The sequence below is a fragment of the Monodelphis domestica genome, chromosome 1 (genome assembly GCF_027887165.1).
Source record: "Monodelphis domestica isolate mMonDom1 chromosome 1, mMonDom1.pri, whole genome shotgun sequence".
Classification (NCBI taxonomy): Eukaryota; Metazoa; Chordata; class Mammalia; order Didelphimorphia; family Didelphidae; genus Monodelphis; species Monodelphis domestica.
Window position 1 is genome coordinate 387211346 of NC_077227.1, and position 6858 is coordinate 387218203.

General features: G+C 38.9%; 1 pseudogene; it reads right to left on the reverse strand.

The window, feature by feature from the left end:
- Positions 1 to 221: 221 nt before the first annotated feature.
- Positions 222 to 1443, reverse strand: LOC100031662 (dTDP-D-glucose 4,6-dehydratase-like; annotated as a pseudogene).
- Positions 1444 to 6858: the final 5415 nt, after the last annotated feature.

Below are 6858 nucleotides of genomic sequence, written 5' to 3' on the forward strand. Positions count from 1 at the left end.
GATTCATTTCTGGGTCAGTATACCATTGGGAAGCAGGCCTCTAGCTGATGGAATTTTCAAGAGATACATCTGTAAGGTATGCTTCACATTTCATTCACCTCATCGCCCACTGTTTTTCCTATTATACAGGAAAGTAACATCATCCTTTCAGGAGAATATGGTCAACAGAAGTAAGACAAAATTCCTAATTTAACTCTACCAAGAATGGAGAATGATATAATTTATAACATAATTTTGCCTTTGAGATTTTGTGCAAAAACATTTGAATCTACTTCCAAAGGAAAGGAGATTCTGACTGGAAACTTGAAATCATATCAAGTATCTACGAGGCAGAATGATTTTCTTCCTTTCTCTCCCATAAATGTTTCTTGTGGTAAAAATGTTTATTCCACAGGAAAGGACTACAAAGCTTTTTCTGCATTCTTCCAGTTGTGAAAATTTTCTTTATACCATTCAATTGTTTTCTTTATTCCTTCTTTCCAGGAAACTTTAGGTCTCCATCCTAAACCATGTATTTTTTCTGATTTCATAGGATATCTCATGTTATTGGAAGGTCTATCATCAACATAATCAACCCAATTTTCCATTTCAGACTCTGAATTGGTTTCTTTGATCAATTGTATTAATTCTTTGGCAAGTTGTACAATTGACATCTCAAAATTGGTTCCTATGTTATAAATTTCACCTGGTTTCCCTTTCTTTAGAACAGTGAGAAAGGCTTCCACTACATTAGCAGAATAAAGGAAATTTCTTGTTTGGAGCCCTGAACCATGAATGCAACATTTTTTGATGTGTTGCAATAAAGATATACATTTTGGAATAACCTTTTCTGGATATTGATGCAGTCCATAAACATTACTGCTCCATGTGATAACAACTGGAAACTTATATTTTTCCCAGTAAGACTGTACAAAACATTCTGCAGCTGCTTTGGATGATGCATAAGGATTTGTAGGTTGTTTTGGTGAAGACTCATCAAATTCCTCATCAAGGCTACCTCCATATACTTCATCAGTGCTCACATAAATGAACTTCTCTATTCTGGCTTCATAAGCATCACTCACCAAAACATGGGTGCCATGAACATTGACATAGGTAAACTCCAGGGCATGAACAAATGAAAGATCTACATGTGTTTGAGCTGTAAAATGTAGCACTATATCTATGTTCTCAGTTTCAAAAAGCAGTTTTATGAAATGAGGTTCATAAATGTCACCCTAGATAAACTTGTAGTTCTGTTTGTTAGAAATGGTTTCAAGGTTTTTCGGGCTTCCGTAGTAGTCGAGCTTGTCAAGATTTATGATCATATAGTCTGGGTAATCTTCTACTAGAGAAACTATCAAATGTGATGCACTACATGAAGCCAGCACTGCCTGTGAACAGGACTCTCTTGACAAAGCCACCTAGCGGACCAGGGACTTCCCCATGAGCCACCCCTGACATCTCTGACTCAGCTCTACCCGGAAACCTGACCTCAACATTTTTTTGATTGATGATTTTTGATGAATTAGTTTACTCTTACTTTTGATCTCCCAGTATTAAGCACACCTCATAAGTACTAAGTACTGATTTAAATATTAAGCACTTTTTTTTGTTTTGGAGGCTTCTCTATTGGGTGAAAGTTTTCCTCTCATGAAGCCCAGTTTCTTAGTTTGATCTTTGCCTTCAATTTGTTACAGCTGACCATTCCCTAATGCCATAGCTATTGGATGTTAGGAGGTTTACACACCTGTTTGTAGCTAGTCTTTGTAGGCTTTCCAAAAGGTATAAAGAGACTCTCAGGTCTAATATCTCTTTGTAGTGGGTATTTAGTACACTCTTTTCTCCCAGGGAGGAGTGGGCATTTAGCAAGATGATCTCCCAGAATGCAGTTGATATCTAGCTGTATCTTCTCCCAGAGTCTCAGAGCCTTTGGTTTTTATGGTACTTAACTTTTGACTTTGTGTAATGACAAAATGATGATGCCTATCCCTTATGGCTGATTAAAGAGTAGGTTTTCTAACTACTTGGAAGTTCTGTATTTATTTCCAAGTTACCACTTTTGTATTGAGGGAATCAGTGATATTTATTCTATCAACAGGTTGAATTGGATTACATAATCTCTACAGTTTCCATATAGATCTGACTTTTTAAGGTATTAAAAACACCTGAGATGATGGTAAGACTGCTGTTTGACCTCAGAGAACTTGGGTTCAGTTCATACCTCTGCTGTTCCTATTTTCTATGTGAACTAGAGTGAGTTATTTAGCCTACCCAAACCTTACTTTCCTAATTAGTAAATTGGGAGATGGAATAGAAGACTAGAAAAGCTTTGAAATCTCTTCCAGCTGAGTGGGATGAATATGACCACCCACCCAATTTACAATTACAAACCTGAAGTCAGAGAGGGGGCATGGAAGAAGCAAGCCTTTATTATTTTTTTCCTAAGGAAGGAGAAAATGCCCTACTGGCAAATGCCAATGCATAGGTGCAGATACAAACATTTTATAGATTCCTGGCAAAAGACCGCCTGCCTTCTCTGACCTATATCCCGTTATCTGTCCCTATATCCTAATCTAGATGTGAAAGTCTGTCCCAATAAGACAACATCAAAATTCTTAGTGTGAGCTCATGAGGAGCTTCCATCTGGAAGGGGTATGATTATGGAGAATTAGCCATGCCCTCAGGAGTCACTCCTTAGGCTCCTAAAGGTATGAGGAGATAAGGAGGTGGGTTAGACTAATAGCTTTCACCCTTGACAAGAGATAAGAGGCCTCCCACCTCCCTGGCCCTGTGGCAATAATGAAAAGGTCTTGAGGTCTTATTCTGTAAGTCTAAACAGGCTTTCATTTCTGATGGGTGGTGTAGGATGAATGTCCCCTCTAAAAAGAGAAAATTAACACTTTTTATTCCCCACACAGCTCTAGACATATGATTCCATGTGCCCTCCTATACTCCTAGTGGGAAAAGAATCTTCTTTTCTCTTTTGAAAGTATGGAACCTTTCCTCTCTCTCATTTTATCTATATAGCAGCCATGAGGGAAATAAGACTGGAGGTATTCTTTCCATTTTACAGATGAGAAGCTAAGACCTAGAGAACTGAAATGAAATCCCCAAGGTCAAGGAGGTATGAGTAGCTCAGTCAGAACTAGAAATCCTGGCCTCTTGACTCTTTGTCTAGTAAGCCATCATTCTAGGAGATAGGGAGAGAAGAAAAGAAGTAAGAATCTCTACCTGAACTACCATCCTTATATATTACTAGTCTAATGTACAATGAGAAATCTGACAGTGGAAACATTTGAAACCAAAACTCCTGACTCCCTGGAGTCTTGGAAGATGCTTGCCTGTTGTCCAATGTGACTCCTGGTGTGGAGAAGCCTGTTCTCTGACAGTCTTACCAGGGAAATCCATAAAATGTGACTTCACTGGGCTTATAAGTTATGGATGAAATCTCTTGGCTAGAAAACAGTAGGGTGGAATCAAGACATGAAGTGAGCAAGAAAACTCAGATTAGTTAGGTCATGTGATTATGTACCTTTAAGCTCTCCAATCCATTTTTACTATCTAATAATTGATTAAAAATTAATATTCAGTCTCTAGAGAATTTTAGTTTTAACAGTCTCAGGAAGTGCTACTCCCTCCCAGATGCCTTTGACTTTTGACCTGAGCCAGAAGTCTTATAGCTACAATTCTGGAGTTTCCACAGATCATCATTATCTAGAGGAGACCTGCTCCTTGGGTTAGAATTTGTTTACCTTTCCTGGGTAAAAGATTCTCACATTCCTCCCCTCTTCCTTTGGACCTATTTGCCATCCAAAGTCTTGGCCATTATCTTATACCTGAATTCCCATGCTTATAGCTCCATTACCAAATTTCCATACAGTCATTTTTTTATTCCTCCCTCTATCCTTTTCTAGTTTTCTAGTATAAAAGACCCCTATGGTACAAGAGCCATTGGTCAATTTTAATGCTCCATAGTTGGACTGGCCCCACAGTTGTAAGTCCCTAATAAAGAAGCCTGATTTGCTTCTAAATTCTGGCCTACCTCAGTTCACATTCTTATTCCTGTTCTCTCCCAGTTTGCCTGAGGTAGAAAAGAGGGCCTTAGGGATATGGGCTATTTAATTTCTTTTTTCTCTTGACTCAAACCTCATTTCTGTGCACTGAGAATGTTTATTTACCTCTTTATGGTGGTAGAAGACTATGGTTATGGACAAGGGACAGCCCTCTGCTTCAGAGAGCTGGGAGAGAGATGTTTTGGAAGTAAAGGTGCTGTAAACACTAAAGGGCAGCTAGATGGTACAATGGTTATAGCACTTGTCACAGAATCAGTAAAAACTGAGTTCAAAATCCAACCTCAGATATTAAATGTATGACCTAAGTGAGTCACTTAACTCCATCTACCTTAGTTTCCTCATCTATAGAATGAGCTAACAAGGAAATAGATTAAAAAATGGATAAAAAAATTAAAAAATCTAAAATTGAGTCCAAATATATTAAACAAGACTGAAATGACAGAACAACAAGAAAAATAAAAGATTTCAATGAAAGTATTTTTTAGAAAAAGAAAAGGGAGAAAAGAAAATATCTATTCAATCTTTTGCTCATTCTGGGAAAGGAAATTTTCTTGAGACTGCATTAGGTTAGGGTAACCCAAGTTAGAGCCAGCTCTAACTAATTGCTAGTTTTCTGTGTGAATGTTACATCTCAGAAATATGTCATCACTACATATCAGGATATGATTTATTGTTTCATTAATAGTTTTTGTCCTAGAGTCAGAAAGACCTGGGTTGAAAGCCAGCCTCAGATTCTTAATAGCTATGTGACCCTGGATAAGTTACTTAATCTTTTTTTACCTCAGTTTCCTCACCCATAAAATGGTAATAAGAATAGCAACCTAAGAGTAGAACCAGGAAAATCTTATGCATGGAGATAGATACACTGTGGCACAATCGATTGTAATGGACTTCTTGACTAGCAGCATTGCAATGATCCAGAACAATTCTGAGGGACTTATGAGCAACAACACTATCCAAATCCAGAGAAAGAACTATGGGAATGGAAACATATAAGAAAAACAACTGCTTCATCACATTGGTCAATGGGGATATGATTGAGGATGTAGACTCTAAGTGATAACCCTAATGCAAATATCAATAATATGGGAATAGATATGTCCCTGGGCAAGTCATGTGACCCCCAATTCCTAGCCCTTGCCACTCTTCTGTCTTGGAACCAATACAGAAGTATTCCAAGATGGAAGGTAAGGGTTTTAAAAAATAATAATAATAATAATGTGGAAATAGGTCTTGATCAATGAAAAATAAAAAATAAGATAAAATAACAATAACAATAACAACCTAGGGAGTCAAGATGGTGGCATAGAGGCAGCAAAAGTTCAGACCTCTGAAAATCCTTCCTTACCAATTAAAAAGAAAATGTTCCTAGGGGACTAAAAACCAAATCTAACAACAGGACAGAGCTAAGGAACCCTCCTGTTGGATTCAACTTAAAAGGTACACCCCCAAAAAGCCTGAATTCAAGAACACTGGGGCTTAAGGGGAAGGAAGGTCCAAGGACCCCTCCCCCATGAACAGTAATGAGCATCCATCAGTGGCATGAATTTATGGGTAGTCAAGGGTGCTAGTCTAGATGGAATACCTTGTGGGCAAAGCTGTACCAGGATCAGGGCCTTAATCACAGACTGTGGGGAGGCAGCTGGAAAAGAACCTCAAAGAAGGCAGCCCAATCACAGCTGAGACACTCCATACTGCCCCCACCCATTCCCAAGGTAAGACCTCAGGGCCCATCCAGCTCTGCAATTTCAACTCCACTGGGCTTAATCTTGTCAAGCTTTAATATGGCAGGGAAGCTCAAACTCCAACATCCCTCCCCCACAGACTGCTCTGAGAGCCTTTCTAAGCTGCAAGGGTGAAGGTTTACAGAAAAGCCCAAACTCACAGATCCAGCACATAATGAGAGGAGCAAGACTACAGGCAACAACAGTGGGAAAAGAAGGGGAAAATATGAGCAAACAATGGAAAAAGAAAAAAGAAATTACAATTGACAGCTTCTATTCAGGCAATGAACAAAGAGCAAATGTAACAGAGGTAGATCAAGGAACACCAAGAAAAAACAAACAAACTCCAGTAAATTAGAAACAGGCTTTGGAAGAACTCAAAATACAATTCAAAACATAATTAAGAGAGACTGAAGACAACTTGGAAAAGAACTTAAAAAGCAAGATAAATCATCTGGAAACAGAGGCTCTTGAAATAAAACAAAAAAAATAGTATCTTGAAAGCGAAAAATAATCAGCTTGAAAATGAGGCAAAGGAGATTAAAGATGAGGCAAAGAAAATGAAAGATGAAGCAAAGAAGATGAAAGATATACTCCAAAAAAAATCAGACCAGAAGGAGAAGGATGACCAAAAAGACAGGGATGAAATATAGTCTTTAAAAACCAGAATACACTTCCAGGTAAGCATGGTGGCAATCTAGACGTGAATTGCTTCCTCTCCCCCATACTGAATGAAATAGACTACCTGAAAAGAACATAAAAATCATCTTTGGAAGATTGGAGGGACTCTCCAGCAGCCTAGAGCAATGAAAGTACATGGGGTTTGAACATTTCCACACTATAAGAGAGAGAGAAAGCTCGTTGCCAAGTGTGAGCTGAGCTGAGCTGCCCTCCCCCAACCCAGCACACTCACTGGAGACATCGAGTGAGTGAGGAATGTCTCTGCAGTGAGTGGGGAGCACTCCAGGGTCCTTGGGATCTAAAAAGGATTCCCAAGGAACTACCCCTCAGAGCAGTTTTACTGGAGAGTGCACAGTCCACAGGGGCTCCTGAAAACTGTGAACACCGTGGAGGCTCTA